Source organism: Marmota flaviventris, chromosome 2 (genome assembly GCF_047511675.1).
Source record: "Marmota flaviventris isolate mMarFla1 chromosome 2, mMarFla1.hap1, whole genome shotgun sequence".
In the NCBI taxonomy this organism is placed as follows: Eukaryota; Metazoa; Chordata; class Mammalia; order Rodentia; family Sciuridae; genus Marmota; species Marmota flaviventris.
The window spans coordinates 67305054-67329143 of record NC_092499.1 but is presented as its reverse complement, the minus strand read 5'-3'; the positions used below and the strand labels follow the sequence as shown (position 1 = coordinate 67329143).

The 24090-nt window shown below is 35.0% G+C and overlaps 1 protein-coding gene across 2 annotated transcripts in view; it reads left to right on the top strand.

Annotated features, from left to right (window-relative positions):
* Fut8 (fucosyltransferase 8) overlaps positions 1-24090 on the top strand; it is a 309903-nt gene that overhangs the window by 262397 nt on the left and 23416 nt on the right. The window lies entirely within an intron of this gene.

The window sequence follows — 24090 nt, the reverse complement described above, 5'->3', positions numbered from 1 at the left end:
GTAACTGGGCCTCGTCAGTCCTCTGCAGTTAGTCCTAAGAGTTGGAAAGGGGAACCAGAAGGGCCAGATGGCTGGGGGCTGCTATGGGCTATGGGACAGTCAATGACCCAGTGTCCCTCCTGATGGTATTTAGGACAAGGGCCCAGAGTTTTGCGAGGCTTGGGACATGTATGAGCCCAGTGACCCATTTAACCACATCTAACCCTTGGGTCCGGGTGGTCCCATGGGTCCCTTCTGCAGGCCAGTGGAACCAGAGATAGATGCTGAGACAGAACAGATGGCTTGAATGAGCATCTGATATTTCTGCTTTGGGGCCTTCTCGTCTGGCCACTCCCAGAACCTCAGCATGGGGAATAGGGGCCCCTCTTGAGGTGCCTTAGTTTGGCCTTAATATCAGGAAAACTCTGGGAGACATAGTAGATCATTAGTAGTTGTCTCCTATCCTCAGAGTCCAGATTAGTATATTGTAATAAAACCTTGATCAGGCAATCTAAAAATGCTGAAGCATTTTCATTCTTACCTTGGATGATTTCTGGGAGCTTTTCATAATTGATAGCCTTATGGGTTGCCTTTCTAAGTCCTGCCATGAAGCAAGTAATGAATTGGTTTCTACTAGTTACTCCTCCAGGTGAATTATAATCCCACTTGGGGTTCCGATCAGGGACCACTTCAGTGCCAGTCGGATGGGCAGGGGAAGTCTGATGTACCTCATCAGCACAATTTCTAGCTTGCTTCCAAACTCGCCTGCACTCCTTGGGCAGGAGGGTGTTAGACAAAATCTTATGACATTGTAGAAGATCAAATCATATGATTGAGTCAGATATTGAAACTCTTTGGTATATGTGGTGGGACTTGAAGTATAGGACAAAGAGAAAGGCACATGAACCCGGATTACACTATCTACCCCAGCCACCTTGTGTAGAGGACACAGATATGTGGGTTGGGAAACAGCAGCCTGTGAGCATGTGGCAGGAGGAGAGAAAGGCAGAGGGGCCAAGGGGACAGTTGTTGTGGAGGCTTTATTAGAGAATTGTGGTATGGTAGGGGGCTAATCTGCATTGTAGGAGAAGGAGTCCTGGGTAGGATCTTATGTCCCTTTGGAACAGAAGAGGGGAGGTAAGAGCTAAGAGGACTTCAGCAGGAGAACAAGCGATGCAGAGAGAGGGCTTAGAACCTAGAAGGAGAAGGCCTGAACACAGTATGCTATCTTGTTGCATTTTCCTGAACGCTCACAATAGTTGAAAAGATCCCTGACAATAATGCGATCTAGGCATCACAAATAAGAGGAAACTTACAGAAAAGGACTGTACAATCTGAATTGTTTAAAAGTTATTGCTCTTTCTCCTTTTATTTTTTTCTCAATAGCCTAGTGACTACCAAAAAGAAAGGTTTACCTATCATTTTACAATCTCTTTTCAGTGGAATGTGAGAGAACACATTTTTGCAATCTGCCACCCAGTATCCCAATTTTTTTTTTTGGGGGGGGGGTTCCCTATCAGTACTGAATGGAAGATTCACTTTCAGTGGCCATTACTTAAAACAGTAATAACAACAGGCAGGAAATTATGGCAGAAAGGTATAGAGGGAAAAAGTAGCTCAGGATATGGAGCCAGGAAGCAGAGAGATGCAGTCAGTACTCTCCTAAATTAATTAAAGGTGGTGTAATTGTAAATTTAAAGTGGTAAATAGTCAAAAACTGACTTTTCCTCCATTTTGGATACTTGTATACTATACTTAACCCCCGTTACTAAAATGATGAACAGAGGCCACAGTCCACTCTCTGGATGAAGCACCTCAAGAAATAGAGAGCTTTTGTGTTTTTGTTTGCATGATGATAAACAGCTATAACCCCCAGCAAACTTGCCCTTTTTTGACAGCTGGCTTTATTTAACATGTTAAGCAATTGCATGCTGTTTGCCTCTGGTGCCTGGCATTCTTCAATTAAAATTTTAAATGCATTCTTATCATCCCCTAACAAAACGTTCACTTATGCAGTCTCAAATCTAACCTGTGACACCAGTTCTTTTTTTCCCCCCTTTATCTATTTCCTTTTATTTCATTTTCAATGAAAACATACATGGTAGAATCTATTTTTAAAAATAATAAATTCAGTATGAAATAAATCTCTCTGCCCTATAATTCTGGGATGAAAGAAAGCAGACATTATTATAATGGAACTATCACTCCAAGTGAGCTTAAGTCAGTGAGCTTAAGTCAGTGGTTGAGGCCTATTAATGTATTTGAGGGCTTACTACATCAAAGCCATCATTAATAAAGAATTGTTTTTAATTTTAAGAGTTGATTTTATTTTTTGCTAAGAACACTCTGAACAGTGCTTAGTTTTTGTTAAATAACTGAAAACACCATTAAATATGAGTAGGGAGAGAGGCTTGATTATTGGTTTGAATTCTGTTAAGCCTTAAAAAGTCTGTCTGCTAGCAAAGATTAATTTTGTGTTATCTGTTTGTCATAAAAGATGACTTTGAAAAAACAGTATTTCCACTTTTATCAAATTATAGACTATGTCAATATTGACTAAAAGACATTTCTTAGTTATAAACTTGAAAACGTCTACATTGACGGAGAAATGAAGTTCATTCAGATAGAACAAGTTTCTTCCCAGGTAATCTATGACACACACTTTAGTAATTTTAAGATGTCTTTCCATATAGCCTTACTATTGGACTAAAAATGCCTTTGATTTAATAGAACACTCTTTGTATTTCTAATTTGTGTTAAGTTTGGCCCTTCCATGTTACTATATTAAGTTTATACACATATTCCACACTCATTTTGATGAGACAAAATGAGTTAATAATACTTAGCAATTACTAGAACATCATTCTTTTCTTAATTTTTAATCTTCAATGAGTTTTCCTCATTTATTCTCTGTTCAGAAAAGAATCCCAAGAGAATATAGCATTGTTTTGGTTAATATTGAACACATAAAGAAAGGTTAAAGATTATGTTGACTAGACAACACTGTTAGAGATCAGACTTTCCTAGATTTAATGTCATCCAGATTATATTGTAGTTCTGGTAATGCTAAATATATATATTCATTCTTTTAGCCTGATTATTTTTTCATAAATATTTAAAATATAACTCAATGAATTCTATTGCTCAAAAAACCAGAAAGTGCTTAAAATATGAAAGATAAAAATACTACTTAAATAGGTGTGTGTGTGTGTGTGTATGTGTGTGTATAGTCTTTTGGTCATTTTAAAGGCATTTTAAAAAATTAATAGACTATTTCTTAGAGCAGTTTTAGGCACACAGAAAAGTTGAACAGAAAGTACAGTTCGCACACACACCTACAGAACTACCACTGCCACTGTTTTAGTCAACCTCTTTGTTGCTGTGACCAAAAGACCTGACAAGAACAATTTTAGAGGAGGAAAAGTTTATTTGGAGCTCACACTTTCTGAGGTCTCAGTCCATAGATGGCTGGCTCCATTGCTGTGGGCCCATGATGAGGCTGAATATTATGGCAGAAAGGTAAAGAGGAAAAAAGTATCTCAGGAGAGAGAGAGAGAGAGAAAATAGGTACCCCAAAGTACCCCCACCACCTCCCCCAGCCACACCTTACCTACCTACAGTTACCACCCAGTTAATCCCCTCAGTGGATTCACCCAATCATTTCACCTCTAAACTTTCTCACAGTGTCTCAACACATGAGCTTTTTGGACAACACTTCATATTTAAACCATAACAACCACTACCAACAACACACCCTGCGAACTTGGCATGACCCAGTTTTTCCTGTTATTAGTATTTGTATTGCTGTGGTACATTTGTTAAAATTGATGAACTATTATTGATGCATTTTTAACTAAAGTCCATTTGTGTTAAGGTCCATTGTTTCTGTTTTATAGTTCTCCGGCTTTTGCCAATGCTATCATATAATCATACAGGGGAGTTTCACTGCCCCCAACATCCCTTGTGTTCCACTTGCATCCCTCTCTGTCACCCTCTCCTTAACCCCCGGCAACTACCATCCTTTCTGTCTCCGCAGTTTTGCTTTTTCTGGAATCAAACATAATGTTCGATTACAAACTATATGACCACACTATATGTTTTTTTTTTTCTGCCTGGCAGATGCTACTGCCACTGCTTCTTCTTTCTCTTTTTTTTCCCCCTTCCTCTTCATCCTCCTCTTCCTCCTCCAATTCTGAATGTCTTTTTGTGACTTTACAGTTCATTTCCTTTTATTGCTGAATTGTATTGTATGGATGTATCATAGTTTATTGAATAGCAGTTTGGTTGCTTCAATTTTATTAATTATGAATAAATAATTGGTGCAGGTTTTTGTGTAAGCATAATTTTCAACTTATTTGGGGAAGCTCTTAGGAATGAGATTGCTGGATCATATACTAAGACTACTCTCAGCTTGGTCAGAAACTGCCAAACTTTCTTCCAAAGTAGCTGTTCAAATTACTATAACAAATTACTATAAATTGAGGCAGTTTTGGAGGCTGGAAAATCCAAGACTAAGATGTTAGCAGATTCTATTCTTGGTGACTTCCCTTTTCATGACTTGCAGTCACTTTTTAACTTTCTCACTATATACTCACATTTTTGGAGAAAGGAAACTCTGCTGACTCTTCCTTTTGTCATAAGAACAGTAATCTTATCATGGAGATCCTACCCTCATGACCTTATCTAAGCCTGATTACCTCCCAAAGGCCTTACATCCTCATACCATCACATTGGGGGTTAAGACTTCAACCTTTGAATTTAGGGGCAGAGACAGAGACTTAAATATACATTCCATAATAGTGACTGCATAACTTTGCATTCCCACCAGCAGTGAAAAAGACTTTCTGTTGTTCTACATCCTCCTCAGCATTTGGTGTTGTCATGATTTTAGAGTTTTTCCATCCTAATAGGTACATGTAGTAGTATCCTGTTTTAATTTGTAATTTATTCGTTAAATACAGTGTTGAACATCATTTCATATGCTTATTTGCCATGGTATTTTTTTTAAAGAAGTGTCTGTTCAGATATCTGCTCATATTATAATTGAGTTGTTTTTAAATTAATGAGGTTTTTTTTAGCTGTAGATGGAATTTTAATAATTCTTTTTATATTTTAGATATTAGTTCTTTAGCAGATATCAGTTTTGAAATTATTTTCTACTTGTGGATTTTTATTTCATTTTCTTAAAAAGTGTCCTTCATAGAGCAAAAAGTTTTTAATTTTAATGAAGTCTAACTTCTTAATTTTTTTATTTTGTGGATTGTATCTAAAAACTCATTGCTAAGGGGCTGAGGGTGTTGTATCTAAAAACTCATTGCCAAGGGACTGGGGGTATAGCTCCATGGTAGAATGCTTACCTAGCATGCACAAGTCACTAGATTCAATCCCAGTACCAAAAAACAAAAAGAAAACAAATTAATTGCCAAATGCAAAGTCATCTAGATTTTGACCAGTATTATCTTGTAGAAATGTTATGGTTTTTTGCTTTACATTCAGTTCTATGATCTATGTTAAAAGCTTTGTGAAAGGTATAAAATCAATGTCTTTTTTTTTTCTTTTTTTTTTTTGCATGTAGACATCCAACAGATTTTTTTTTTCTTCGTTTGTTGAAAAGACTCCTCCTCTGGATTGCCTTTGCTCCTTTGTCACAGTTGACTATATTTGTGTGGGTCTGTTTATGGAGTCTTCTTTTACATTGAATGTGTTTATTTGCCAGCACCACCCTGTCTTTATTATTGTAACTTTATAGTACAGTCATCACGTGGTATCCACAGAGTATTGGTTCCAGGACACAAATCCAAAGATGTTATAACCTCTTATACAAACTGGCATAATGTTTTCATGTAAACTGAATACAGCTTTCTGTATACTTTAAATCATTTTGAGATTATTGATAATATCTAATACAATGTAAATTTTATGTGAATAGTTGTTATACTATATTATTTAAGGAATAATGACAAGGGAAAAAAGTCTGTACATGATTAATATAGATGCTATTTTCATATTTTGGTTTTTTAAATATCCCATCCAAGGTTGGATGAATTTGCAGATAGAGGATCAACTGTTAAATATTGAAGTCAAATAGTACCACTAATCTTACTTTGTTCTTCTCCAATGGTATGTTACCTCTTCTGAGTGTTTTGCCTTTCCATGTAAATTTTAAAATCCATTTGTTGATATCTACAAAGTAACTTGCTGAAATTTCAACTGGGACAATAGTGAATGTATATATTAAGTTGGGAAGATCGTGCTTCCCATCTACCAACTTGGATTATCTCTCCATTTATTTATTTATTATTCTTTTTTCCATGTTTCCTTTTTTAATTTTAATTTGTTATATATGACAACACAGAATGCATTATAATTCATATTGCACATATAGAGCACAATTTTTCATATCTCCGGTTGTACACAAAGTACAGTCTATCCTGCGTATCTTCATACATGTACTTAGGGGTAGAAAAGATGCTGGAATATGACGGTCATCATTATCCTATGTCCCCTCCCTTTTCCTCCCTCCCCTTTTCCCCTTTGTCCTATCTAGAGTTCATTTAATCCTCCCCCCCCTCACCCACCCACTCCCACAGCATATTATGAATCAGCATCCTTATATCAGAGAAATCATCCATCATTTGATTTTTGGAGAGATTTGCTAATTTCACTTAGCATTATCTTCTCTAGCTTCATCCATTTACCTGCAAATGCCGTGATTTTATTCTCTTTTAATGTTGAATAATATTCCATTGTGTATATATACTACATTTTCTTTATTAATCTACTAAAGGGCATGTAGGTTGCTTCCACAGTTTAGCTTTTGTGAATTGTGCAGCTATAAACATTGATGTGGCTGTGTCCCTGTAGTATGCTGTTTTTAAGTCCTTTGGGTATAGACCGAGGAGTGGGATAGCTGGATCAAATGGTGGTTTCATTCCCAGTTTTCCAAGGATTCTCCATAGTGCTTTCCATATTGGCTGCAACAATTTGCAATCCCACCAGCAATGTATGAGTATACCTTTTTCCCCCACATCCTCACCAACACTTATTATTGTTTGTATTCATTATAGCTGCCATTCTGACTGGAGTGAGATGAAATCTTAGAGTAGTTTTGATTTGCACTTCTCTAATTGCTAGAGATGTTGAACATTTTTTTTATATATTTGTTGATTGATTGTATATCTTCTTCTGAGAAGTGTCTGTTCAGTTCCTTGGCCCATTTACTGATTGGGTTATTTATTTTTTGGTGTTTAGCTTTTTGAGTTCTTTATATATTCTAGAAATTAGTGCTCTATCTGATGTGCATGTGGTAAGAATTTGTTCCTCATTAGTATAGGCTCTCTATCCACCTCACTGATTGTTTCTTTTGCTCAGAAGAAGCTTTTTAATTTGAATCCATCCCATTTATTATTCTTGATATTAATTCTTGCACTATAGAAGTCTTATCATATCATAATGGAATGAAATTAGAAATTACTGAAAAAATAAGAAATAAAAGCTACTCCAACACCTGGAGACTAAATAATATGCTACTGAATGAACAATGGGTTGCAGAAGACATCAAGGAGGAGATCAAAAAATTTTTAGAGAACACAGATACAACATATTGAAATCTCTGGGACACTATGAAGGCAGTTCTAAGAGAAAAGTTCATTGCATGGAGTTCATTCCTTAAAAGAAGAAAACTTCAACAAATAAATGACTTAACATTACATTTCAAAGCCCTAGAAAAAGAAGAATAAATCTACACCAAAAGCAGTAGAAGATAGGAAATAATTAAAATCAGAGCTGAAATCAATGAAATTGAAACAAAAGAAACAATTTAAAATATTGACAAAACAAAAAGTTGGTTCTTTGAAAAAGTAAATAAAATTGACAGACCCTTAGCCATGTTAACAAAGAGAAGGCGAGAGAGAGTTCAAATTACTAACATATGTGATAAAAAGGAAATATCACACTACAGAAATACAGAAGATAATTAGAAATTATTTTGAAAACTTTTAAAATAGAAAATATTGAAGGCATCGACAAGTTTTTAGAGTCATATGATTTGCCCAAATTGAATCAGGATGATATACACAATTTAAACAGATCAATTTCAAGTGATGAAATAGAAGATACCATCAGAAGCCTACCAACCAAGAAAAGCCCAGGACCAGATGGATACACAGCCAAGTTCTACAAGACCTTTAAAGAAAAACAAATACCAGTTCTCTCCAATCATTTTGATATTTTCATTTCTTCCTTCGAAGTTTCAAGTCTAATAAAATATGTACAGATGTATTTACACGTATATCTCACTTTTCCTCCTTTCTCCACTCTTTTTCCCCTCTCTGTCTCTTTCTCCATGCTAATGTCAGTGGTGGCATGCTTATAATTCAAATTCCAATCGCACATGGGTAGTTTATAAAGCATTTTATTTTTGTATATGAATGTTGTAGCCTATGACCATAATATTATTACTTATTAGTACCAGTATTTTTATCAGTACTAGTGATTTTCTACATAGGTGGATATGTTATCGGTGAACAAAAATAGTTTTATGTCTCCCTTCCCAAACTAGAAACCTCTTATTTCCTTTTTGTGTCTTTTTGCATTGACTTTCACTTCAGTGTTACATAGGAATGTTAAAAAGGACATCCTTGCTTGTCCTCAATCCTAGAGGGAAAGTATCAAATTTCTCACCATTCTGTAGGTTGTTTGTATGTGTTCTTTATTAAATTATGGAAACACCCCTGCAGAGAGTTTTTTTAATCATCAATAGGTGTTGTGTTTTATGAAATACTTTTCCTGCATTCCTATTATAGTTTGGATATTAGGTCACTTCCTAAAAGCTCATGTTAGGCAATACAGGAATATTCAGAGGTGAAATAGTTGAATTATGAGAGCTGTAACCTAACCAATGGATTAATCCATTTGGTAGATTAATAATTTGAATGGACTACTGGGTGGTAACTGTAGGCAGGTAGGACATGCCTGGAGGAAGTAGGTCACTGTGGGTATGTCCTTAGACTATGCCCCTAGCTCCTCCCCACACTTCTTCCTGGCTGCATTGAGCAGAGTAACTTTCCTTTCCATATGATTCTCTTACCTCAGACCCAGAGCAGTGGAGTCAGATGATCATGGATTGAACCTCTGAAACTGTTAGCCCAAAATAAACTCCTTTATGTTGTTCTTGTCAGGTATTTTGGTCACAGCAATGAAAAGCTGATTGACATACTGCATTATCATATTGTTTTTCATTCTTTCTTTAAAAAAAAAAGAGAGTGAGAGAGATAGAGAGAGGGAGAGAGAATTTTAATATTTATTTTTTAGTTATCGGCGGACACAACATCTTTGTTTTGTATGTGGTGCTGAGGATCGAACCCGGGCCGCACACATGCCAGGCAAGCGCGCTACCGCTTGAGCCACATCCCCAGCCCCATTGTTTTTCATTCTTAACCTGTTGACATGATTAATTGTATTAATTCATTTTAAATGTGAACCAGCCTTGAATACCTAGAAAAAAAATCCTACTTTATTTATTTAGTCAGTGTAGGCCTATTTAGATTATTATTTTTTTCTTATGTGGAATAGAAGACCTTTGACAGGTTGATTCTGAGAACTGGTGTAATTCATATAAGTTAATTAAATGTGTGGGCATAGAATTTTCCATAATATTCCTATACATCTAATTCTTGTGATCTTTTATCTCTAAGATTAGTAATTTATGTCTTCTCCCTTCTTAGTTAGCCTAGTTAAAGGTGTATTACTTAATCATGTTGTTGTTAGGCTCATACATATTAAGGACATGTAAGTTGTTTCTTCTTGGATAACTAACCCTTTATCTCAATATATAATTCCCCTATTTCTCTGAAATCTACTTTGTCTGAAACTCATAGTGGTACTCCAAGCTTCTTTTGACTGGAATTAGCATAATATATTTTCTCCATCCCTTTATTTTTATATTTGAAGTGGCTTCTTGTAGACAACATGTAGTTGGATTTTGTTTTTTATTCCACTCTGGAAGTTTGTTTGTTTGTTTTAAGTATTTTTTTAGTTGTAGTTGACACAATACCTTTATTTTATTTATTTTTATGTGGTGCTGAACCCAGGGTCTCATATGTGCTAAGCAAGCGCTCTACCACTGAGCCACAACCCCAGCCCCTGGAAGCTTTTTAATTGGTATATTTTAACTTTTTTAATTGATGTATTGTAATTTATTATTTAGTCTGTTTGCATTTAAGGTAATTATTGATATAGCTGGTCTTCCAGAACAACCTGATCCCAGTATATGAGAACTAGTCCAAGGTTCTGTGAGATTGAAAAAAGAGGCAGAGAGATCCAGGATTATACAAAGTGCAATTTATTGGGAACTTACTGACCGAAAGCATGGTCCTAGGCATGGCAAGACTAGCTGGATCCCTGTATATGAGTCAGAAGTAGATACATTATTTTGGTCAAGATAAAAGTGACTTCATTTAGGTTGGAATGTACCTGGTTTATCTCAAGCCAATATGAAAAAGAGGCACATTCCTAGCACCAGAGTCCTGTAAAATCTCCACATACCATTCTATTGTCCATATATAGTATGCCAGGAAACTATACAGGAAAAATAGTTACTCAGGGATAGTCATGGTGGTTATGACTCAAGATGGCTATAATCATGTCAGCTGAATCCATACAGATGGGTTAATATATTCCATATTTGTGACTGTTTCTATTTTTTTACTTTGTTGCTTTTTTACTCTTCCTTTTGTTTTTCTGCACTATCCTTTCATAATGATTTCTTTCTTACCATGTCAATTGTAACTTCTTTTTCCAGTGGTTCCTCCAGAGTTTGCAGTATATATTTACAAGTTCATTATTAAGTAATACTAAATATCCCTGCATGGTTAGTGCTGGGGTTTATATCAGTATTCCCAATTCTTTCTCATCTGTTTTAATATTGTCATTCATTTCACTTTTCAGTAAGCTATGATCACCAAATATACTGTGCTGTTAATATTTGTTAAATTAATAACATGAAAAAGAAAATATATCACTTATTTATTTTTTAAACATGTTGGAATTTTTTTTCCTTTTTCCTGAAGCTGGCAACAAATTCCCTCATTTTTTTTTTCTGAGAAATTTTTTACACCTCTACTTTTGAAGGATAATTCACTGAATACAGAATTCTAGATGAGTGGTTTTATTCTTTTAAAACTTTAATCTTTTCTTCATTGCATGATTTCTGAAGAGAAAGTTGATATAATTTTATCCTTGTTCATCTATACATAAAATAAGCTGGGATGGGGTTTAGAAAACCTTAAGATATTTTTCTTTAATGATTCTGCAGTTTGAATGTGATATTCATAGGTGTAGTTTGTTTTTAATTGATCCTGCTTGGTGTTCTCTGAGCCTCATATTTATAGTTTGGTGTCTGTCATCAATTTTGGAAAATTCTCAGGCATTCTTATTTCAAATATTCCTTTCTCTTTTCTCCTCTGGTATTTGTATTACATGGATATTCACCTTTTGTAATTGTCAACTTTTTTTTTTCCTTTTTTATTCAGTTTTGTAAATTTATATTGTGACATCTTTAAGTCTATACTTGGTCATGTCTAACCTATTGATTAGGCCATTAAAGGCATTCTTCATTTCAGTTACAGGGTTTTTGTTTTCTAGCCTTTTCTTTTGATTTTTTTCTTAGAATGTTTTACCTTTTGGCTTACATTACTCATTTGCTTTTGAATGTTGCCCACTTTTTCCATTAAAGTTCTTAGCATATTAATTATACTTGTATTTTGAATTCCCACACTGATCATTCCAAAATCTCTGCCATATCTGAGTTTGGTTCTGATAGTTTCTTTGTGTCTCCAGGCTGTATTTTTTTTACCTTTTAGCATGTCTTTTAATTTTTTGTAGAAAGCCAGATATCATGTATCTGGAAAAAAAACTCTCTGAAGTGGATAAGCTTTTAGTGTGAGGTTTTATATTTATCTGGCTAGTAGTCGAGCTACGTTTACTATTCACGGTAGCTGTGGACTCAGATGCTAATATCTCCTCTAATGACCTTGTTTTTGTCTTCCTTGTTGTATATAGACTTTCTTGGAGACTCCTTTAATAGGCAGTTCTTGTAGCTGTAATTCCTTGTCATTATCCATCAGTCCTATTGGTGTGATGGTGTGATGTAGTGGGAAGGGGAGTATTTCATGTTACTGTGATTAGTTTTTAGTCTTTTAGTGAGCCTAAATTGGATATTTCCTTTCCCTCAGATTGGTTAGGCTTTGGTGAAAACTCCAATAAGTTAAGCTGTAGTTTCCCTTAAGGGCAAACATTGTTAAGAACAGAATTCTGTTGATTATAAATTGAGTTAATATATGAAAATTCTCTAGAACTAAAAGAGATGTTTTATTATAATAATAGTAATGATCACAAATAGCAATCAAAAGAAACATGAAAATAAATTAGTTTTAAATGTTTAATTCATTTCTACATTTCTGTTATGATACATAGAAATATTCAGAGAGAGTCTTAAATGATTTTCATTATCTACTTCAAGATAATATACAATGTGAAATATACAAAACTCTGAATGGGAAAAAGATATTGTTCTAGCAGTAGTATATGCCTAGCATAATTTCTTCTGGCCCTGTTCTTCAGGTAAAAATTAGCCATAACATCTAATATTGTTTAATAACTAAAATATATTTTCCCTGTGTTTATCACTCTCAAAGATAATTTTTTCTGTCCAGGAAATTGTATTCAACTCACTGGAAAGTGTACAGTGAAATAAAGACAAAACTGACAAAAGAAAGAATAATATCTCTTTTCCTGTCATGTACTATTTAGGTAGTATGTATTAATGAAATTTTTGATGGATCTAAGGCCTATGTGTTTCCAAAGTAATATGCAAGCCATGAGATGAATAGAGGTGTCCAAGTAGGTTAATAAGTGTTTATATACCCTTTTCTAGGTATTTGACCTCTCAGACTATTATCTTACAAACTGGTAAAGTTATAGATAAAGGCAGAACCTAAGTACTATTGACTGTTTTGCATATTAAAAATGGTAAAATATGATATTCACAAACCTCAACATTTACCTTAACATTGAGATTGTGACAGTGGATGGTAGCCTCACTTACTAGCTAGCTAAGTGATTATTTCCTACAGCAGTCTGTGAGTTCTCTATTAAGTACAGTACTTTATATTATTAAATTCATTCTTTCAATTAAGCATTTATTTTGTGCTTTTTATGTGCATGGGATAGTGGTAGTTGCTGAGGTAACAAAGAAGAATTCGATCATTGAGGAGTAAAGCATATGGAAAGAATAGACTCTGAATCCTCGTCCCTGCCATAATCTTAATAACTTGAGATGAAGATAGGTCCTATCAGGTAATACTTTGTGTCCTATTGATAGATAACTAAGCATATCGCATAGAATGTAAGCATATCTCATAGAATGAAAAATAGCAAAAACCTTATTGGCAATGCAGTGACAGCCTTCTAACCCAGGTTCTTAAAAAGGTTATGGTGATGGTATCCCTGTTTTCAAGCCTAAATGAGAAATTTCAAGAGCAGCATAGTATAAAGTGTCAAATCTCAATACAATGTATTGTCTTCTTAAGGCTATAACAAGCCAAAAGTTAATTCTCACCATATCAGACATCTCCTTGCCTTGTTTGTTGCATACATCTTCTTCCTTCCTCCCCTTTCCATGCTCTGTTAGTTAAGGTTTCATGCCTTTTGCTTCATAATTCTTTTTCTCCATTATGTATATCCCCTGCTCTTGCCTAGTTAAACCAGAAAGGGTAAATCAGTCATTTTTTGAGTATCACCTTTACAGTATCTGGCTCAGTTATACCACCAGAAAATTGTAAAGTATCAGCTCTCTTTCTAGAGATGTCACATAACCCAGAAGAAAGGGAGAGTGAGGCAACTTATGCCAGATCAGTAATAGCAGCTGTGACTTTGCACATAAGGCCATGTCTCACATCCCAACTTCTTTTGTTCACAGTGGAAACAGGCAGCTGGGAGAAAAACATGCATTCTGCAGTCTGAGGAGGCAGCAGGATTTAGAGAGTGATGATAGATGTTGCTAGTACTTTGTAGGTTGCTGTAAGTTACATACTAGGGAAAGTTGCTACTACAGTCCCTGTTTTATAGGCTAAGATGTTTGTCTATTTTATCAGCAATTGTATAGCACTGAAGTACCATGCTATGCTAATTGTCTTCTTTCATATGCCATGAAATCCTTACCTGTTTTCTTTTTTATTTTTTCTTCTTCAGCATAACTCTGCTTCATTTTCTTCTCTCATGGTATAGCCATATTTTCTAGTTATAATTATTATGTTAGTATTGATCTTTATCCTACAACCAGGAAACCCAAATTAGACTTTCCTGATTTAACATAATTAGGTGATAAACTTAGCAGAAAAATTACAATATCCTTAAATTAAATATTACAAATATTCAAACCCAACACGAAAATTCTCATTCCTAACTCTCCAACTATGTTAATCGTAGAGGCAGCTATAAAATTCCCCCAAAGCAAAGGGGAATCCAGCATGCTACCTGACAGCTCTAAGCTGTGAGACACTGATAGCATACCTTGCTTACTTTGTTGCCTCTTTCAGGAATTCTTAAGGAATAAAAGTCTGTTAGGTTTAAGATTCTTTCCCCCTGGCTGTTTCTTGTTAGGAAATATGACATAGTGAAGGGAATAAGAGAAACAGGAGAGTGAAACTTGCTTTTTTATAAGGGAATATGAGAAAGGGAGGTTGGAAAATGACCACAGGGAGCCCAAACAAACCTCTTTTCTTTTGATACTGTCCAGCCTGCTTTATCCTAAACTATATAACTCACTAAAATATTTTTACATATTTTCCATTACTATTCTTTTAGTCTTCAATCCAGAGTTAAGTCTGTCAGAATATCATTGAAGTCAGTGAACCATGAGTCTAGTTACCTTTGCAAGGCATTTCTGTTGGTGGTAAAACCAGCAAGCACCTCACAAGAAAGCTGCCCAGTCTCAAGAGAGTGATATGCTAATTCTTAAAGTTATAGATAAAGGCAGAACCTAAGTACTATTGACTGTTTTGCATATTAAGTATGTTGCTAACACTGCACTCTTTCATGATTGAATTTAGAACTTTTCACTCAATTGGTTGAAGGCTTCAGACTAGCAGTAATAATAGTCTTTTGAGTTGTTGATTAAATAGAGCAGTGAAAGAATTCATATGGCAGGTGAATTCTAACCCAGATTGTTCATTTAGGTTCATGAACAGATCTTTATCACCTGTAGTGGGGGGAAAACAAAAAGAAAGTAGCCCAGATGTTTGCTTTCTAATAGTGTACCTTCTATATTTTAAATGAGAAGAGATCTCTCTCATTAAATAAGGATATTAATATTTATGTGGTCATTGTTGAAATTCCAAGGAATAGACCTCATATATTTCTGGGGCTTTTTAATGACCATCTTTTATATCCAAGTAAGATCAGAAAAGCTCCCTGTCTCCCATACCACCAGAGATTTCATCATAGCTACTTATATTTTAGTTTCTATCTTCCTTTACTTTTGCCTTCTTTATCAAGACTTTGATAGTTCTCTAAGAATTAAATAAGTCAGATTTGGCAACATTCTCTTAAAATGTAAATTCCAGAAGTCTGAAAGTCTTTGTAAGTGTAAAGTAAACTTAAGAATCCTTTGCTGTCATGTGAGCAGAGAGTATTATTGATTTAGGCAACCAACAGTTAACTGTTTTAGGATAGAACAGTTTGGGTCAAGTCACGGTAGTGACAACAGCATTCAGAACTTTTCAAATACCCAGAAATCCCTACTCTTCTATTTGATCATTTGTTGAATATTTGGAAAAGATAAAAGCTGCTCATTGTTTTATTGCCTGTGATAAACACCATGAATAAAATTTGGGGGGAGTAAAATATTCACTGAAATGGGAGACTGTCATATTTTTCAGAAAATATATTTTGGCAATTAATCTATTCCTGGACCAAATTATAGCTAGCTTCTTGAGAATTGTTCAGCAGAATTGACCCAAAATAAAAGAAATAACATTTTTTGAGAATTACTTCACATCATATATTGTGCTCAGCTTTCTGTGTGCAACATCTCACTTCATCCTTAAAATAACTTGATAAGTAAGGTATAGTTAATCCCATTTTACAGATAAAGAAATTGGGCTGATGTTGAATATAACTTATTCATGGCCACACAACTGTTAAGTAATTTAAAAAAAAATTGAACATCAGTTTTTGTGATTCCAGAGTCCATGCTCTTAATCATTGCATGCCACAGTCAAGGCACTGCATAAATCAGGATTTACCTTAGTATATTTTGCCTAATGTCTCTCCCTTCTCCATTCTCCAAAAGGCTATAATTCTCAGCAATTTTCAGTCCTTAGAATAGTTATTGAATATGCTGGCATCGAGCAACTATAACCATTCCCAACAACTTATAGGCACAGAATGTAAAACCTTATTCTGCCCCTCTCTGCCCATGTGGTTAGTGAGAGAATCCTATTTAAAGAGGTTTAGAATGCAGGCAACTATTCTAGCTCAGAATTGCCAAAAAGTTGCTTAAAAATCCTTTTCTGAAGTAAAATTTATATTCCAGGTAGTGTCTTTTCAGAGATTTTTCTCAACCCTCTTCCAGACCTCTTTGCCTTGACCATTCTGAGCTTTATGAGTTCTGACTTCAGAAAAGTTCCCCTTCATAAGTTCTTCTTCTCCCTGAAGTCAGAGGGCTAACAGTTGTTAACTAAAGAAGATGGTAAATGAAGAAGAACTATATGGACTGGCACCCCAAATCTGTCCACTCTTGAAACATTTTCTTCACATCAAGCATAGGTCTTTCGCTTGGATACTTAGTCTAGGATAGACAACCCTAATTCACCAATCCCAGGGTAACTTTCTCTGTCTTCTATTAGGAGCAATGACTAAATAATCCTTTTAAATGGAGTTATGAATTGGCTAGAAGGGAAGAGAGCTTCTGTAGAGATGTTTGCTCACAACTGTACAGATCCTCCCTGTCAAAGATCTGTGCTCCTGATAGAGGACTGAGGCAAGAGAGGAAAGAGGGGAAAGGGAAGATGTTGATTAAAAAGGTACAAAATTTCAGTTAGACTGAAAGAATAAGTGAAAGAACGAAAAAGGCTCGTCATCGGAGAGAATGCCTGTTTATTGAGGAACAGCTCTGCATATTTATAGAGCCGGGGGTGGTTTGACAGTTATGACAGTTTAATAGTTGAACGGTTTGACAGTTGGCTGGGGTGCTTTCTGATTGGTGGGTAAGGATCATGTGAGCCAGCAGGGCTCATCATTGGACGGCAGGATCATGTGAGCCAGCAGGGCTCACCATTGGATTGCTCTTCTTGGGGGATGGGGAAGTTAGTCTTTGGAGCCAGGGCGACTCCCAACAATAAGTTTTAGTTATTTGTTGCCTTGCATGGTGACCACAGTTAATAATAATGTAGTTACCCCTCAGTATTCACGGGGGATTAGCCCTAGGAACCCTAAAATACTAAAATCCCCAAATCCATGGGTGTTCAAGTCCCTTATATAAAATTTCATGGTATTTGCATACAACAACCTACACACATTCTCCCATGCACTTTAAATCATTTCTTGATTACTTATAATTAACACACTATAAATGCCATGTAACATAGTACCCAGTTGTTAAAGTGTAATGTTTATGGAATAAAATAGTTTTTTAAATAAGTCTGCACATGTTCGGTATAGATGCAGTTTTTTTTCTTTCTTTCCACTTATTTATTTTTGCAGTGCTAGTAATCAGACCCAGGGCTTTGCAAACATTTAACCTTTGAACTATATGCCCAGCCCATTTTCAAATATTTTTCATTCACAATTGGTTGAATACAAGGATGTGCAACCCACAGATATGAAAAATTGATTGTATTATATATTTTAAATTGCTAAAATAATCTACTTTTTACATTCTTCCCACAAAATAAAATAAGTTGTTGAAGTTATAGATAATTTAATTTATCCTGACTAAATCTACAACATATACATTGATCAAAACATTATATTGTGCCTCACAATACACAGTTATTGTCAAAGGAAAATAATTTTTTTAAATGTAGGCTTCAGAAAGTAGAATATAGTATAAGTAATGGAATAAACACTAGCATGTGATCCTGGCCCTTTTATTAGCTATATTACGTTTGAGAAGTTTACTTAACCTCTTAGTCATTTCCTGGGCAAAATGAAAAAGTTTAAATAAGTCAGTGTTTACCAAACTCTGAAACCTACTATAGACTCCTAGAGATGATTGGAGGTGGCAGATGAGATCATTTTAGACAGTGTCTTGATAAAACATTAAACATTGAATCACATAGTGAGAAAATTATTCCTTCTTTTTAGTCTTTCTGATTGTGTCAAAGAGAGAGTCAATTTAGTATGAAAATATATTTAATAGCTCTTTAACACTGGATAATTGTTCAATGATAGGAGCAGGGGGAGTTACTGTGAATCCTTCACTCCTTCAGGAGTTTCTACAAAAATCAAATAAATTTTATTCAGAAGTGCTTTTTCACTCTGTTTATTTCTTTTCTCTGTTTATCCACTTGGAAGGCAAGTAGTATGTTATCCAACTAGTGAGTTTGGGAGGAGGAACTAAATGTGAGGCACAGCCCTTTCTAGCTTCTTTCATAACTGAGGCCCATACTTCGCCTCCACCAGGCGGCTTTGGCGACAAACGCCGCTTAGCACAGAGTGGAAACTATCATTAGCAAACCCATGATGCCGTAAATCCAAACCACAAAATCACATTCTGACATTCATTCTTATTGGCTGTCAAGATAATATTTTGATTCCTATCTCTTATTTCTCTTTGTTTCTCATTTGGTTTCAAATTCACAGGAGATGTAAAGAGAAAGCAGTTATCACCTTTAAAACCTCACTAGTTTAAAAAAAAAAAAAGCTCACTAATAATCTTCTCTTTTTAACAGAAATCTGGCTTGAGCTCAGAGCCCTCCATCAATAGTATCCATATAAAATTTAGTAACATGTTTAACTTCTATAAAATAGATTCATCTGACTTTTAAAAGGTCTGTTAAAGTTTTTGAAATATTGAATAGTACAAGTGGTACATGATATGGTAGAAACCATAAAAGTGGTACACAAATTACTACATTTTAGAAAACATTGAATAAGATTATTTCTAGGATCTCTTCCAGATTAAAAATCTTTTGAATGTATATTCAAACAGAATTTAAAAATGTTATATAGTAAAAAAAAAAAAAAAAGATCTTCTATACTTAGCATGTGCTGTTATTTTCCTTTCTTTTGAAATATATCATTATTGAGAAAACTAAACTTTCATTCTAGGCCGGTTTTATATTTATAAATGTGAATACTTTTTGATATTTTATTAGGCAGTTGAGTATTGACGTATTTTTGATAACATATTTTGATAGTGTATTTCTTGGTGATGTGCTTATTTATTTATTTTTACTAAAAGCAGTCTAGTGTGGGTAAGGGTTTTGAACTAGAAATCCTGAATACTTTTATTTAGAGGGCAAGAAGTGTGTTGTCACTGTATATTCTCACTAGTACAATACTTGGCACATAGTAGTATTCAACAAATATTTGAACAAGTAATGAAGGAATAAACAAAGAATCAACAAAAATAAACTGAATTCTGCTAATGATAAACTCTGTTTTACATGAAGTAAGCATGTTGGCAGGAGTGTCAGGTCGGTAATCTATGGTGAAGTGGGGAACTCTGTGTTCTGTAGATTTCAGATGTTAAAACATTCTTAGCTTTAGGGTTGGTGGAGACTATCTGTTACTTGAAAGAATGGTAGGTCAGATATAAAAGTTAAAGGAAATGTCTATTAAAGTCATAAGATAGTCCAAGAAAACTTTGGGCTCCACCTACAACATTCTCTCTCTCCACAATCACAATGTTGTGGTCAGTCAAGTTTAAGCAGTCTGCAATATCTTTAATATAGAGGTAGCTTCATCATTTCCCAGTTTTCTGTCTTGAAGATGTAGTTTTCATTTCTTTCTGAAAGCTATCAATTGAGCTAACTATAAGGAAGTTGAGCCTTAGGTTAGTCAGAAGATAATACTTTCATACAGATGAAATTTGGAGCCAGTCATACTAAACATTTAGTAGAATAACCTTGTTAGGAAGAAGTCACAAAGGGAAGGGAGCCTTACTTATTTTGCTCTCACTTATAGAAAGCAGAATTTATACAAGAGGCTAGGGGTTTCCTTCCTTTATTTATCAACCCATTTTCTCCATTATTTTAGATGTGGAACACCTATAAAAAATTAAAATGAGCAACATGTATCAAGTATACCACTTATGGTAACTTTGAAATAATATTTGAATGTTTCTTATATTTGCAGAATTAAAAACTTGGTACTAATGGGTTAAATAACTACTTTTGCCCCTCCTCCTTTATTCTTTCTCCTTCATATATGTACTACTTCTGTGATCATCTCCATATCAGGGAAAGTACCCAAGTTTTCCCTACTTTAGAGGACATATTACTGCGTAATTTATTTTATTTTATTTTATTTTGCTTTCTTATAGACTTTATTTTTTTAATTTTTTTATTATTAGTTGTTCAAAACATTACAAAGCTCTTGACATATCATATTTCATACATTTGATTCAAGTGGGTTATGAACTCCCATTTTTATCCCGTATACAGATTGCAGAATCACATTGGTTACACATCCACGTTTTTACATACTGCCATACTAGTGTCTGTTGTATTCTGCTGCCCTTCCTATCCTCTACTATACCCTCTCCCCTCCCCTCCCCTCCCATCTTCTCTCTCTACCCCATCTACTGTAATTCATTTCTCTTCCTTGTTTTTTTCCCTTTCCCCTCACTTCCTCTTATATGTAATTTTGTATAACAACGAGGGTCTCCTTCCATTTCCATGCAGTTTCCCTTCTCTCTCCCTTTCCCTCCCACCTCTCGTCCCAGTTTAATGTTAATCTTCTTCTCATGCTCTTCCTCCCTGCTCTGTTCTTAGTTGCTCTCCTTATATCAAAGAAGACATTTGGCATTTGTTTTTTAGGGATTGGCTAGCTTCACTTAGCATAATCTGCTCTAATGCCATCCATTTCCCTGCAAATGCCATGATTTTGTCATTTTTTTAGTGAAAAGTAATACTCTGTTGTGTATAAATGCCACATTTTTTAATTCATTCATCTATTGAAGGGCATCTAGGTTGGTTCCACAGTCTAGCTATTGTGAATTGTGCTGCTATGAACATCGATGTAGCAGTATCCCTATAGTACGCTCTTTTAAGGTCTTTAGGGAATAGTCCGAGAAGGGGAATAGCTGGGTCAAATGGTGGTTCCATTCCCAGCTTTCCCAGGAATCTCCATACTGCTTTCCAAATTGGCCGCACCAATTTGCAGTCCCACCAGCAATGTACAAGTGTACCCTTTTCCCCACATCCTCGCCAGCACTTGTTGTTGTTTGACTTCATAATGGCTGCCAATCTTACTGGAGTGAGATGGTATCTTAGGGTGGTTTTGATTTGCATTTCTCTGACTGCTAGAGATGGTGAGCATTTTTTCATGTACTTGTTGATTGATTGTATGTCCTCCTCTGAGAAGTGTTCAGGTCCTTGGCCCATTTGTTGATTGGGTTATTTGTTTTCTTATTGTTTAATTTTTTGAGTTCTTTGTATACTCTGGATATTAGGGCTCTATCTGAAGTGTGAGGAGTAAAAATTTGTTCCCAGGATGTAGGCTCTCTATTTACCTCTCTTATTGTTTCTCTTGCTGAGAAAAAACTTTTTAGTTTGAGTAAGTCCCATTTGTTGATTCTTGTTTTTACCTCTTGTGCTATGGGTGTCCTATTAAGGAATTTGGAGCCCGACCCCACAGTATGTAGATCGTAGCCAACTTTTTCTTCTATCAGACGCCATGTCTCTGATTTGATATCAAGCTCCTTGATCCATTTTGAGTTAACTTTTGTGCATGGCGAGAGAAAGGGATTCAGATTCATTTTGTTGCATATGGATTTCCAGTTTTCCCAGCACCATTTGTTGAAGATGCTATCCTTTCTCCATTGCATGCTTTTAGCCCCTTTGTCAAATATAAGATAGTTGTAATTTTGTGGATTGGTCTCTGTGTCCTCTATTCTGTACCCTTGGTCTACCCACCTGTTTTGGTACCAGTACTTTGCTGTTTTTGTTACTATTGCTCTGTAATTACTGCGTAATTTAAAATGCAGCTCAGTCTTTCTCCTTGCACTCTTAATTATACTTCTTCTTCTAATAAAGGGGCCCAGTTTTTTCTTTGCTGGCACCCTAGATGAACAACAACACTGATGGTAAATTTTTATTACCATTTATTCATACAACAAATGTTATATTTTAAGGATTCTGTTCTCAGAATCTTGAGATGAGTTTTACATATAAGAGACAGAGTATTAACCAAAAGTTTTTAATTCTTAGTTATACACAGCCGACTTTATAATAACCATGTAGTTATTGACTATATTCCCAGATCACTTAATTTATTTTATGTATATATACATGGGGGACAGGGGAGATAAATACAAACAGATTATTTCATACTGGTGAATACAATTTAAACATTTTCTAGGTTTATTCTCTACAAGTATATTTTTTCTTTAATGGTCCAGTGATCACAATCTAATTTTTTTTTACACAATGATAACATCTTAACTAGAGTTAATTTTTATATGTTCAGGGTAATATTTTCTGTTATTGAAAATTTAACTCAGTACATATTCAGTTGGTGAAATCTCTCTACCTGGTAACTCTTTGTCTTCTAGTTATCACTATGTTTTTGTAATACTAAAAATTGAACCCAGGGTCTCATACTGAGATACATCCCCAGCTCTTTTTGTTTGATTTGGTACCAGAGATTGAACCCAGAGGCCCTTAACCACTGAGCCACATCCCCAGCCCTTTTATTTTATATATTGAGACAGGTTCTAAGTTGCTCAGAGTCTCATTAAGTTACTAAAGCCATCTTTGAATTTACAGTTCTTTACCTCAGCCTCCCAAGATGCTGGGATTATGGGTGCTTGCCACCATGCCTGGCTTTTTTTTTTTTTTTTAAGTTTTGAGATAGGGTCTCACTAAGTTGCTTGAGGCTAACATAAAACTTGTGATCTTTCTGACTCAGCCTCTCAAGTACTTGGGATTATAGGTCTTTAATATGTAAACCATAGGGGTTCTGGCTATTATATTGTGGTTTATTCTTATCATTACATTATAAATTTGATAGAACAGCAATAACAGTTATGTATTAGCTTTGTATTGCTATGTCAAAATTTCTAGAAGAAATAGAAACATCGTGATAGAAGCACATGGTGGAGGAAAGCTGCTGCTCATCTCATGGCAGCCAGTAAACAGAGAGAGACAGAGACAAAGGGAAAGGAAAGAGAAGCAGAAGACAAGATACAGTCCCAAAGGGCATGCCCATAAAGACTCTTCCTCTAGATCCTACCTCCTAACTTTCTATTACCTCCAGTAATCCATTCAGCCATGACTCTATCAAGGGGTTAATTTGTTCACAAGGTTAGCACCCTCGTGATCCAATCACTTCCCCAAAAAAATCACCTCTGAACATTGCATGTATTGGGACTGAGCCTTCAACACATGAGTCTTTGGGGAACATTCCAGATTCAAACTATTGTAAGTGATGATGTATAGAAAACAGATATAAGAGTAATCATTGTATATAAAAATTTGCATCCAAACTGTTTGAACTTTAAATTAATATCCAGGTAAACAAGCAACACAGATTGTTATTGTCACAGGTCTATTGTGGCCAAGAAATAAAGACTTTAAAATCTAATTTTTTTTTCTACATTCTACATTCATCAAACAAACTCTTTTCAAGTTCAAGAGTCAAATAGACCACAACACAATAATTTTGGGTGACTTTAACACACCTCTTTCATCATTAGATAGATCTTCCAAACAAAAGCAGAACAAAGAAACTATTGAACTCAATAATATAATCAATAACTTAGACTTAACTGACATATATAATTCCAACCTTCAGCGAGAGAATGAATATATTTTCTTCTCAGCAGCATGGATCCTTCTAATTTGTTGCTAACACATCTGAACATTAAATTGAAAGCTTCTATTT